This window comes from Notechis scutatus, chromosome 2 (genome assembly GCF_049901735.1).
Source record: "Notechis scutatus isolate UNSWTSFEM ecotype Mainland chromosome 2, rNotScu1.2, whole genome shotgun sequence".
NCBI classification, from domain to species: domain Eukaryota; kingdom Metazoa; phylum Chordata; class Lepidosauria; order Squamata; family Elapidae; genus Notechis; species Notechis scutatus.
The window spans coordinates 214,247,421-214,261,578 of NC_142010.1; positions in this window are offsets into that span (position 1 = coordinate 214,247,421).

Below are 14,158 nucleotides of genomic sequence, written 5' to 3' on the forward strand. Positions count from 1 at the left end.
CACTGTTAAACAGCGGTATATCAGGCAAAAAAATATATTAGATTTTTTGTAGTCAGGTTCAGCTATTTATTGATGGATTGGTTGTCCTTTAAAGCAGGGGTCCCCAACCACCGGGCAGCGGACCGGTGCCGGGCCGTGGAGCACTCTTTACCGGGCCGCAAAGAAAAAAATTAAAAAAATGGCGGCTTTCTTCGCCTTCGGGTGAATGCTGCTGGGATCGGGATCAAGGACACAAATGAAAGAAGGGGAGGGAGGAAGCAACTGAAGCCTGTCCTGCTCTCTGGCTCAGCTCTCTCAGTCGCTCTCTCGCTCCTCCACCAGCCCAGGAAGAAACTGCTTCAAAGAAGCCGGGGAGTGGCTTTTCTGTCGCCGCAGCTTCCCGAAGCGCCCGTTTCACCCCACCCCACCCGCCCGCCCGCTCTCGCAGTTCAATCCCACAGTGCTCCGTTCTGCCTGCCTGCCTGTCTGGTTTTAAAGGTTAATGAAAATGGTACTTGATATGATTTTATCATCAAAAGAACTGAACTTAAATTATGAGGGCATTTTTGGAATCCAAATTACTACTACTATCTTCTTCTTCTTCTTCTTCTTCTTCATCATCATCATCATCATCATCATCATCATCATCATCATCATCATCATCATCCTCATGTAAAAATGATAGTACAACCAATACGTAGCTAATTTTCAGCATCAGACTTTCTGGGAATGAATTATAAGGGCTAAAAATGTAGCTGGAGAACCCTACAATTTGCAAGTTGTGGATCAGACCTTCTGCTATATACTCTAGAAATTGTAATGGGTAGAAGAAATGACCTTGAGTAATAAGAGGAACAGCCACTACTAAAATACAGTCAACTAAACAAACCTAGCTCTTTTCATTGAGTAAGCATCTCAGACAAGACTCTCCTTAGTTCTCACAAATATAAAGGAAAGCGATTGGGGTGGGGTCTATTTATTATCTATTATTCCTTATTCTTCTCCTATTGGTATATTATGATTTATCAATTGTTGTTGTAACTTATGATTAACAATTGTAACTACGATTTATGATTTATTACTTGCACACTGTAAGCTTATGCACCAGACACAAATTCCTTGTGGTCCAATCACACTTGGTCAATAAAGAATTCTATTCTATTCTATTCTATTCTATTCTATTCTATTCTATTCTATTCTATTCTCTATTTCATTTGCAACATTAGCCTGAATGATTTCAGTTTCCTAATCTGGTCTATCCTGAAGGACTGACAGAAATAGGCAAAGGTATTCCTACTCCTACTATTGTGAAGGCAATACCAGTCCTGAATTTTATTCACAGTGCCCAGGGGCCCAATTACCAGAATATGGATCATCCATTTCTGAAGGGCAGAAATGGACCCAACTGTCCGTTAATCCTCCCTGTACTGTCAAGAGACCTCGGGGAACATTAATCTGATTTACTTCCAAAGAACACTTTTCCACATTTAAATAGCCTTTCTGTGTTTCTGCCTGTTTAGGGCAGAAAATTTCAGTTTATTTCAGGCTAATCCCAGTAGTTCATTGGCTAATTTTCAAAGGAAGAAAAAGCAAGAGAGTCAATGTTTATCAAGCCCAGCTCTATAATTCCTTTTATTAACAATGTTGAAAGGATAAGGGGGTTATAATCTTTGCCTAGCATGTAAAAGTGGCTAGTTTCAAAATGTTTTAAAATGCTATTCTCATGTTCCTGAGCTGGCTAGTTTCTCCTGTTTTTGTTTGTTTGTTTGTCTTTGAAAAAAAGTCCATGCCTTGATCTTTTAACTAATTTTCCAAAAATTTGAGATATGAAGAGTTCACTCCCAAATCTCAAATAGCCCAGAGGGCAAATTGCTTTCTTGGGGAAAATTTAAAAAAAAGAGTGGTGGGGTTTTGAACACCAAATCATGCTTTGGTTGATTTGCTGTAAGATCTAAGAAAATACAGTGCAAAACCTAGCAAATCTTGCAACCATGTGTAGCACGAATGCTAAGAATAACAATAACTACTGGGTTTTGAACAAGCAATCCTCTATATGATATACTATTATCCCAGTCCCTTATTATTTCAGAATTACTGTTATGAGGAGATTTAGAGCCTATTAGAGTACAACCAGGTAGAAAGAAGGGCATTTTCATTTTAAATGTAGTTGTACATGTCTATATCTGCATGTTGATGGTCTAATCTTAAATGTGTGTATATATGTGGATGTATGCAAATATATATATATGTCCAAACACAGAAGGAAAATGATTCACAATTGTTTTCCTGAAATGAAAAGTTGAAAAGGTCATAGCAGCAGGAGAAAGTGGTAGCCTGCAATATAGGCTGAATTTCATACAAATTGTTGCTCCGGTGACTCAGAATAGGATTTTCTTAACCAGTTTAGAGCAGGGGTGTCAAACTTGTGTCATCACGCCACCATCATGTGACATATCACGACTTTTTCTCCTTCACTAACTGGGCGTGGGTATGGCCAGTGCATGACACATTCGACCCGCGGGCTGCGAGTTTGACAGGCCTGGTTTAGAGCCAAATTGTCATATGGGCAACTTAGAACCTTCTTAAAATGTAAGAACAAATTGTGCCTTGTTTCACTTTCACAAATCAGATGAGTCTTTATTTTCTTTTTAATACCACATAGTTGAGGCTGAATTACACCTTCAAGACTTATTACTCTATATGCACTTATTTCTTTTTAAAATGGAAAATACTTTGTGATCATTAGCTCATTTTTGGTAACTCAGAGAGAGAAAGCTCTTGCCCAACACATATGAGGTAAGAAACTGCAAGTGCCTGGATGAAAATAACCCATTATTTACTGCTGTTATAATTTTGTCTTTTAATTACTTAGAATCAAATAAAATATCTATTAATGACAGTCTAGCTTGTGTGAAATAGCAAGTAATTTCTATAAATGCCTCTTACGATTATTATTTTTTAACATAGGATATTATGAAACAACATAAAACTACTTGATGTAAACAACAACAATTTATTACAAGATTGTTTGTATCTTCCTGCTCTAATTTAATGGCTGAATTCCAGCCAGAGCTATTATTCCTGAATTTCCTTTGCCTGTGAAAACAGGATGTGACAACCTCCTAATATTATTAAGCAAACATTTTAGCTGCTTGTTACTGTAATATTGCATGAATGGGTTGAAGTGCTCTAGCCAATTAGCTGATTCTAGTCAAAGGTTAGAGAACAAGTAACCAGGGACTACAGTAGCCAAGCATGAAATGACATATTCCAGTGCCAACAGCTTTGATTGCATCTGAAGGGAGAAGGGAAACAATGCAATTTATGGAACAAAATCCTTTGTACTTTGTGGTGTTTTTCATCTTTCTCTATCAAGAGTGTGGGCTGCCTGCCTCAAAAGGTCTTCCAAGTGGAGATTACTGTAGTGAGGAAATCTTCTGTGATCCTGAAAACTCAATCCACAGAAGCCTGCTTAGTTGAATTATCTGCCTCCCCTCAGGACCACCTAACCATCTGCCCTGCCTTGGTATGCTTATTGGTTTTTAAATAACATTTAAGCTCTTTGCATTTTGCATATAAGCTAGTTTGGGAGAATAGACAGCCTGAAAAGCAGAATATAAATAATAATGATAAAGAGTGATAAATAAATGTTAAACAAGTGGGGATGCCATTAGCATGTTTTATGGGCACATCCAAACAGACAAAGCATTAAGGCAACACCTTTTAAATAGCAATTTCAGCTTTTCAGTTCATCAGTCAAATTTACTCTCATCATTGGAAGATGCATGGGTCAGGGTGCCCCTTCTCCCATGGTTGCACTGAATTAACCTAGCTCTGTGCAACAGACTAGAAAGGCAGAGAGAGATTCTACTGTGGGGAAGCCAAATGGGCTCTTCCTTTGCCTTCCTAGGGTGCAGGTAATTTTGTGGATGGCTGCAATGTAGAAAGAAACAATCACTCACTTACAGGGAAATGCTGATCTTCTCTCATGTTGAATATAATATTTTGGGTTAGGGGATTGAGTATATTGACCACCCCTGTATTAATTTAGAGCAGTTGCTAATTGAGAAGTAATTGAGGCATCGCAGATGTAAAGAAAGGCCTTTACTAGATGTTTCAGGGCATTGACTACTCATCTGTCTTCTACCTTTGAAAGGCTGTGGAAATGTAGAGATTTCATGTCTTAAGGTCTGTGCATGCTTGAGATACATGAACTAGAAGACACGCATACAAAGTGAAAATGCTCCATTGGTTGATTTTTGAAACTAGAATTTATCATGACAGCCCTAGCACTGGTAATATTAAGTTGTAAAGCCCCTATCAACACTACAAATTCTGCAAATACTTCTAGAAATATGGACACATCTTACTCTTATGCAGCACCATGAATCAAGCTCTCTGTGGCTTCTGGAAATTAAAATATTCATGGTAACAGAAATCTTTCAGACTATGGAGGTCCAAGAAAACACCTTCCCTAATAACACTTTCTTTTTAAGATGCAAGAAAGATATTCCTTAGATCTGTAACAGCAGCACAGAAGGCAATATTCTGCTACATGCATGCATTCACTCTTGTCTTCAAGGTAGATAATTGATTTCTCTGCCCTAGAGTGGGATTGGGTGTGAGGTGGAATCATAACCCAGTCTTTTTCCTGCTATGGATTAGTACTACCATATTATAGAGTTTGGGTGGCGCAGTGGTTAGAGTGCAATACTGCAGGCTACTTCTGCTGTAGCCATCAGCCTGCAATTTGGCAGATTGAATCTCACCAGACTCAAGGTTGACTCAGCCTTCCATCCTTCCGAGGTGGGTAAAATGAAGACCCAAAGTTTTGGGGGCAATATGCTGACTCCACTTAGAGAGGGCTTTAATGCACTATAAAGCAGTATATAAATCTAAGTGCTATTGCTATTGCTATATCATATTTTGTAGTATTTCAGTGAAATAAGCTATACCTGAAGAATTTACCTTCTATGATATAATGTTAGAGGAATTTTCTCAAAATCAAGGACTTGATAACAACGTTCTTCACAGTAGGGCTATAGCATACACTTAAGCTGCTCGGGTATTTGTACAGCTTTTACAGCAAGAGGATTAGGTTATTGTCATTATTTATATTTCTCTTACTTTTTACAAACCTGAGCAGATATTCTTTCAAGATTCAGTAATACAAGAGAACAGTTCGTGTTGCTTTCCCCATCACTGGGTTATCTGCAGGCTAAAGATTTTTGTCAGGTTTCCATCAAACATTATTCTTGTTGAATTGTAATTGTATGTGGGGAAACTCTTGGAACACAGGGAGAAGAAATGCAGTCAAGGAAACAGTAAGATAAAAGGTAATTTAGTCCTCAGCAGGAATGTGGACAGGGATTCTCTCTAGCATCTTGGGCAGTAGAGGGTAGCAGGGTAAGGAAGAAATGTATTTTCAGAATTGCAAGATTCTGTTAATATAACCTAGCAATAAAGTGGAATTAGATCCGTTGGCCATGTTTCTTGTCTGACGTACCCCAAAAGTGATAACAGTCAAGGAATCAAAAGCAAAGGAAGGACTCTGCAGATAAGGCATAAAGCAGTACATCCTATTTGTGTTAATCACTGATATTTTGTCAGTTATAAACAATAGTTAGGATACCATTAAATGGTTGTCTCCTGAAGGTATATCAAGTGTGTGAAATATAAAGGTTTATCTCTATTTCAAACAGTTGCATATTTCTTGAACACGTCCTAATAAATAATGAATAGTCACAGTTTTGCTTCATGCCCTCTTAATAAGATTTTGTTCAGAAAACTGGGAAGGAACTGTTGATACCTGGGCCTTTATATCTGCCTGGGACTTAGTGCCTGATTTTTGTTCAGAAAATTAAAAGGTTTATTATATAGATGAAATTTTCTAACCACCTATTAGATCCTTTCAAAATATAATGTGGACATCTGATGGAAAAATTTTCAGTGCAGTTCTGATTGTATGTTTGGCTTACCAAAATGCAAGCATGATTCTAAAATTGCCTCGGTAGCGCTTTTCAATCTGGTGGGAAATCTAGAACTATTTCGCCTTTCCTGCCCCTTTGAAAGGCTGGATATGCAAATTTCATGGAAAAATCATAAGCATGTCTTTCAGTGCAACTTATGAGAGCTGGCACAAGACACGCTAGCATTTCTTGGCAGTTGATAACTTGCAAAGCCCGTAGGCATTTTAATTCTTATTTGACAATGTACTATCTTATTTCCTCTTTTCCACGGCACTGAGGAAATGTTTGTGTGCTTTATCCAGCTCCTATTAAAACTTCACTAAACACCCACTTGCTTTCTTGCTCAAGAAATATAATGGGCTCATTTACCTTTTACAGAAACAAAAACTGAAATTATTGATTAGCTGTTTCCTCTAGGGCGGCATTGTTAAACTGCTTCACTTCCAAGCCGGAGAAACTGCACAAAGCAGAAAATCCCCCTGAAAATGTAAAAAGGTCAATGGTGCATTTGATGACATGTGTGCTTATGAAGCCACATAATTCATCATTTGTTGTGACAGAGCATGCTCCTGAGGGGCTTTACATTTTCCAATAAATATACCATATGGTTGATTCGGTATGGAGATATTTTTTGAGAATTACCTTTTGTAATCATTATAGGAATCTTCGGTATGAGTAAAGTAGATCAAATCCACCAGGACTCTCTGGATCAGTGAGTTAGAGGGTGATGTCATGTCTTCCTCTAAGTCCAGGAGTTCATTAAAAATGCATACTCTCAAAATATATTGCTTGTGTTTTTGGTCTGCAGCCAAATCTTCATACCCAAGGAACACAGTGAGGAGATGATGCACCCTCTGGATGCCTCCTCAGAAACAAACCTAAGGTAAGAGAAAATGGATGCCTATTTTCCTGGTGTCTTCTTTCCCTTCCTGGTTAGAGAAGCTAGTTAGCAGTTGTATTTCTTCCAGAACGATTGCTGTTATTTTCCATTGATGTCCTAAAATAATAATCTAGTATTGTAATCACAATTAGAAGTAAATTAGACCTTATACCACCTGGACTGAGGTAAAGAACATGGATTGGACATTTAAACCTTTCCCTATTCTACTAATTTCCATCCAGGAATTACTCTCCTGCTATTATTCCTGGAGTTGTTGATTACTGTAAAAAAATTGCAAGTAATTATTGTATCTGCTAACTGCTGTCTCCAGCCCTGTTTCCTTGGGTGTCATGTGCCTTCTTAGTTAGTTAGATTTGGTGACTCCTGTTCAAAGACCAGGTTGTAACTACGGAGGTCTTTGCACAGCTTCATGTTGTCCACCAGTTGCACCTGTTCTTGGATTGGCAGGCTCTGTTCACAGTCAATCATACCCTGGTCACCTCCCGATTGGATTACTGTAATGTGGTCTAAATGGAGCTGCCTTTGAAAAGTATCAAGAAACTTCAGCTGGTGCAAAATACAGCAGCATTGACAGTTATTAGAACAGCACACATTATACCTCTGCAAAATGCATTGGTTGACAGTCTGCTTCTGGGTCCAATTCAAGGTAATGTTTTTGACTTTTAAAGCCCTTCATGATGTGAGGTTTATTTGAGGGACCACCTCTTCTCAATTACATCTGCCCATCCCATCAGATCTGATAGGAGAAGTATGATTCTGGGTCCTGTCTGTCAGGGAACTACACTTTGTACATCCAAAGGGGTGGTCCTTCTCTGCCATAGTGCCTGCTTTATGGAATATTCTCCCTCCCAAAATGAGGTCATCTCCATCCCTACTTATTTTCTGGCTATGTCATCTGGCCTGGGTGTCTCAGGAATCTGGTGAGATCTTAAGATGGCTCCCTTGCTAATCTAATCTCTTGTGTATTTCATGCTTTTAAAAAAGTTTTGAATATGACTGTTTTTTGATATGTTTATGGTTTTGTTTTTGTTGTACACCACTCAGAGTCACTTCTTATAATATGGGTAGCCATATAAATTCAATCATTCATTCATTCAATCAATCAATCAAGGTTTCTGGGACAACTGGAAGTTAATAGTGAAACAGAATGAAAATGATAGTTATCAATTATGTTCTCCATATGTTGCATTCTAATTGGGATTGGTGAACCTTTTTACAATACATCTCCCCCCCCCCCGACACACACACCTAAAACTATGGTGTCTGTTTGTAACCTTCAGTTGAGAAAATTTGGAAGATGTAGAGCAAAAATTATTGAAACAAGGAAACTCACACGGGCTAACTTACAGAATGTCGGAATCCATGACTTCCAAGGGAATGAAATTTAGAAAAGCAGTGGCTGCTCCAGCACCATAGAACCTTTTGACTACACATCCTAAATTCTTTGTTTTCTATCACTATTAGTATCACCTGGTATTGTGCCATCATTATATCCATTTCTTCTTTTCAACCACAGTTAAATCTATGTACCAAGATCTTATCAGTTTGTATTTGGAAATTCCACAATACCTTAATCTGCTAATTTTTTCACTACTTTTTCACCTATATATTCTCACCAATTTCCATTACTGGTGCATGAAATTTTTAAAGAAGTTGCGGGTGAATCATGTGTTATGTTTATATTTTATTTTTATATTTATATCTCACATTTCTGGATTACCTACCTCTTTGTTGTTGTTCAGAGTAATGAACAACATGCATGGGCATGGAATATGATCTATTGTTTCTTCTCCTTTTTTGCTCAATCTGCACTTTGAATCATTTGTCAATTTTTCAGTAATGAATGCGCTTCTTCATTTCTGAGCTAATTATCTATCCCTCCATTGTGACTGGCTGGTCTTTTCCTATTTGTATTCTTTTGTTCTCAAATCTTCACTCCATTCCTTTTGTGCAAGCTGGTAGGCTTCTTCTGTTCTACTCCTGCTCTACTCCAATAGGTTTCTTTGTTCTTTTGGGGGAGCTGTTAGTAATTGTTCCTTTATTATCTCCTATTTTAGGAAGATCCGTCTTGATCATCTTTTCCATTTGGCTCCTCCTGTAATGCAATATTACTTTTAATGCTCTGTTAACATCCATTTTTTCTGAAGTCAAAGGAATGCATTGTCAGTTTCATTTTTGCTTAAACCAAGCAACTGCACAGGGAACACGGACAAAGTATTTGAAAGGGGCACCTCATAAAGCACTTTGATACTAATGAATGTCCTTGCTCAAACTGCTAAGGTGTGACATCCTTGAGAAAGCTTGATGAGGTTTCTCTAAAGGTTTTCCTTGGCTGTCCTTGGCACGTGCCCACACAGACATAAGCACTAGCTATGCCTGGGCACACATTCACCCACTAATCAGGGGCAGCTTTCAGATCAGATTGGTAGTCTTCTGGAAGAACAACTTTTGGAGGAGGAATGCTTTCTACACTACTTACTTTGCAAAATGCTACTTTGAGATTTTTTTGCAGAAGCCTTTTACATAGCCATTTTCCTCTGAATTTCCTATTTCTACTTGCTCAACCAAGTCTTCCCTGGTGTTTAGAATGACATAGTAGAGGAAAGAGGAAAAACATTCTTGTATTTATTTTCCTGATTATTTGCCACAGGAGAATAATACAAGAATGCAATAGCTGTTCATGTTTTGCCAGTTCTTCCAATCTCTCCATTTAAAAAAGCATGGCATCTGCAAAATTTCTAAAAGCAACAAGAAACATTTACTTTTTAAAGTTGCACCTGCTTTTTGAACTTCCTGGGACTTTGCTTATCAAGTGAACCAGAGGGTGGGGGATATATTTTGGTGTATCAAGCAAACATATATTACCATAGAATAAAATAATGTATAAAGAGGCATATAAAACAAATGGCTTTGCTGTATGGAGGAATGAGTGATGTTCATTTTTATCGTTGATGCCATAAAACAGAACCAGGGCCTAATTTGGGTCCTGGAGTTATAGTCGTTTAATGGTAGAGTGCTTTTTCTCAATTCCTGATGAAAAGCCATTACACAAAGATGCTCCAGGCCAGACACAATTTCTTCTTATCAAGCTCTCTGATTTTACTACAGTACTTTTACTGCTAAATATTGTCAAGAAACTTTGCATAATCTCTTCATCAACCAGCTATGGTATCACTGCTACAAGAAAGACATGTTGGAACCACTTTATACAGTACAGGTAGTCCTCAACTTACGACCACAATTGAGCCCAAAATGTATGTTGTTGCCAAGTGAGAAATTTGTAAAGTGAGTTTCTCCCCATTTTACGACTTTTCACTGAAGTTGTTAAATTAGTAACATGGTTGTTAGGTGAATCTGGTTCCTCCACTGACTTTGCTTGAAAGAAGGGGAATCACATGACCCTGGGACCAGGGGTGGGATTCAACCGGTGTTACTACTGATTTGGTTATTACGTTTTGTGCACGCATGCATGTAAAAACACCTTAAGCTGTGCCGCCCGGGCATCTGATAAGCTCTGAGATTGAAAAAGCAGGAAATAAACAGGTAAGAGCCTGTGTGTGTGTGTGTGTGTGTGTGTGTGTGTGTGTGTGAAACATCAGCAAACACAGAACCGGTTCAGTGTCTGCTGCTCTTCAGAGCTACTGGTTCTATAGAGCCGGGCAGAACCAGTAGCATCCCACCCCTGCCTGGGACTCTGCAAGTGTTTAAACACAGCTAACAATGTTCATATATTTTGCTAAACCATGATTTAGCGACCACAGCACCTGGGTACATAGTTCATGCTACATTATGAACAAACTATGTTACAGTTTTTGTGTCATGTATAGCCCAAGCCATAATCTTTGGGTTTGCATATTTATCTTGTTTTATTTTATTTATTTGTCAAGCAAGTATTAGATAACAGGTGAAAGTATAAACATGGTTATGAATACATGAAATGGATACGAATAAAAAAGAAACAATAGGACAGGGACGGTAGGCACGTTGGTGCACTTATGCATGCCCCCTACAGACCTCTTAAGAAAAGGGTGAGGTAAAGCTAAATCTTGTTGGGATTCAACCTTTCCCTTATACATTTAGTCACTTGTAGAAGTGAAACAGTATTGTGAGAAGGATTATATATTTTTATAATCCCCCTACAATTTGCTGCAGTTGGCTTTATCAAAATTTTCCAGTTCTAACATAATTCTATTTAGAAAACCTGATTTCTTTGCAACAGATAAGATGAACTGTTTGAAAGGCACTCAGATTCCACATAACGTAACAAATGCACATTTGTTGCCCAATAAAATAATAATTGGACAAGCTCAGAAGACAGCACTGAAGCTTCCCAACAGAAGGGGGTTGATCGACAGACACCCCCCCCTCCCACCATCTGCTTTGCTCGTGTCAGCTGTAGTCTGGTTCTAATCTGGAAAACTGCTCAGAACAGATTCCACATATGTTAAGCATATCCAGTTTGGGGCCTATAAATATTTTGCCAGAATAGAGGTTTTTTTCAACCTCTCATTACTGAAAAAAGCTGGAACCGAAGCAAAAAATATATATTGATGATTCTTTATAGGAACATCATTCTGTTATAGTATATATGTGTTTGTGTCTTATCTTTCCCAGAATGGCTGGGGGCAATTACTAGCTATCATTTCAAGTTATATCTGTTTTTCTGTTGTATCAGGGCAGAAGCTCAATGAATGCCAGATTCTTTGAAAAACTACCCATTTCCAGATATTGGGGAGAGAGGAATAGAAACTCTACTTCACTCTGCTCTCTCATCTTCTTGTGGTATTGGAGTTTGCCAATTCTAGAAACTAGTTCAACTTTAGCTAATGCCAACCCACAATCATCTTTACTTCTGCCTACTGCAAACAGTTGAGAACACCATGAGCCAATCAGTGCTTCCTCCAGCTGACCAATAGGGAAATGCAAAATATATCAATGAATCAGTGATTTGTCATTCTCTTCTGGGATGTTTTGTAACTCCCCAACCTAACCTACAAACCTGGACTTTCCCAGTAGCCTCCCATTTAGGTATTTATCTGGTACAACGTTGTTTCACTTTGTCAAAATCAGCCACGGTCTCAAGGTTTTGAAGCTGCCAGTTGCAGTGACAATAACTCCATCAGGAATCAGACTTAATTTTAAAGAATCTTTGTCTTAATTTGGCTTTAAGCTTTGTTGCGGAAGTTAGTTCAAAACTGAATAGGGGCTTGCTTTATAGGTAGTGGGGAGAAGAAGTCTGCTACTTGGTTTTAGATCTCCATTTTACTATACATAGCTCTATATGCCTCTATATTTTTCAATTAAAGTGCTGTCTGGGGAATTCTGGGAGTTGAAGTTCATCCATTTTAAAGTTGCCACGTTTGAAAAACACTACTCTAAAGAAAATTGACTTTGCATTGACTTTTCAGCCATCAGAAGGATGGTACGCTATTAGTATCCATAAAGTTCATGATAAATTAACATTTTAGTTAGTGATTCAGAATCTCTAACATTGGAGATTATACTATTAGACAAAGTAGAGTTATAAAAGCAAATAACTATTTTTATTCCAATATGAGAAAAAATATGTAACTCGGGGTTGAATAGTGTACAACTGTGTTCTTGGTGCTTTCTGAGCTTAGTTTTCTTACAGCTGTTTCATTACCCACTAGGTAACATCATCAGTGTGAGTGAATGTGGGGGTGTCTCTCTGTTTATTTTTCTTCTTTTTAATTTTTTTACATGGTAACTTATACAGTATTATTGTTTATTAAAATATTTATATCTCTATTTTTATATGTTCATATTTACTATTTAGATATTTATTTATTCTTTATCATTTATTTATTATTCTTTTAAGCCAACAGAATGTTGGGAAAAATTACATAAAGAGTCTTGGGATTTTGCTCAATACCTGATAATGTTCCAAAAATGAACATGGGGTGAACTCTAACGTGGGGGAATAAGTTAGAAAAGTAAAATCAGGGCTGGAAATGCCACAGAAATTCTAGTATCCCTGCCAGAGAGGCAGGTGGGTAACAGTTCAGAATAGTATTGACCATTCCATTCTGAGCACTCTTTCTCACCTGTCCCAGAACAAAATGTATGCAGCTCATCCTGTGATTCTCACTGGACACAAAATGCACCAAGTTATTCCATTATGCAGAAGGAAACACAGACTCTTCCCTCATAAACCTAGTTAGATATTAGAGTAAAGCTATAAGTGGAGAAAGAAAAAAGAAAGTCTTATACCAAACAACTTAGAGAACAAAAAATAAGAAAGAAAAATTAAGAATGAAAAAATAAAATAACAAGAAAAACAAACTGCATTAAAACAATAATGGCCAATACTGATAATAATAGAATGGATTTTAGAAGTTATGTTTACTAGTCCCAGTTTATTAATTAAAATACATTTAAGGTTAATGTTATTCATGTTATAAGCATTGATATTTAAAAAGAAGCCATTTTAATCTGTTCCTTGTTAAAAAACCAAAAACGAATTTCAGGTTTCAGAAACTAATTAGAGGTTGTGATGATAACCTACTGCTGATGTTACCTCATCTGGTAACAAAACGTTCAGAAACTGAATTGAAACAAACAAACCACAGCCAAAAACTAATTAGACTGGCATTTCTGGTCTGCAGTTCATTCCATTGTCTGCACTGACTATCAGGCACAAAACTTCACAAAAATATACCCTTGGAATACCACAAGACATTGTATTGAATAATGTCATATTTTCCCTACTTCCTCTAATGAGCACTTCGTACTGATGCTATATCATCCAAATAGCAAATAAAATGAGCAGCACGTCAATGGATCACTAGTTAAATATGCCTTGAAACAGGCAGGGATATGAATACAGCAGCTCCTTAGACTAAAACCGTCTTTACCCAGGATTGTGCAGCAGCTGCTGAGCTTAGCTACATCATCCTGCAGAAGGAGCTCTCTAGCTTGAGTAGTTGCAGAAAGGTGTTACATTCATTCACACCACTGCACTCTCCAAAGATGGATGACTGTAATAAGCACATCCTTTCTGTGTGGCTGCTTAACCAGTTGTAAATTCACTGTATTGCACTATTCTCTAGCACACATTGATCCGCCTTGCACAACACCATAAGAAACTCTGGCAAATGCTAGATTGAGATCAAGGCACATTACACCCACAACATTCTCTTTGTGTATCAGACTAGTCAGACTCGGTCATAAATAAGAGACAAGTTTAGTCTGACATGTCTTCTTCGTTTCCAGTCTTCTGGCTGCTCAGCATTTCTCTGGGATTTTTCAACGATTATAGTGGGCAATTCTGAATGTTTCTGCCATATTT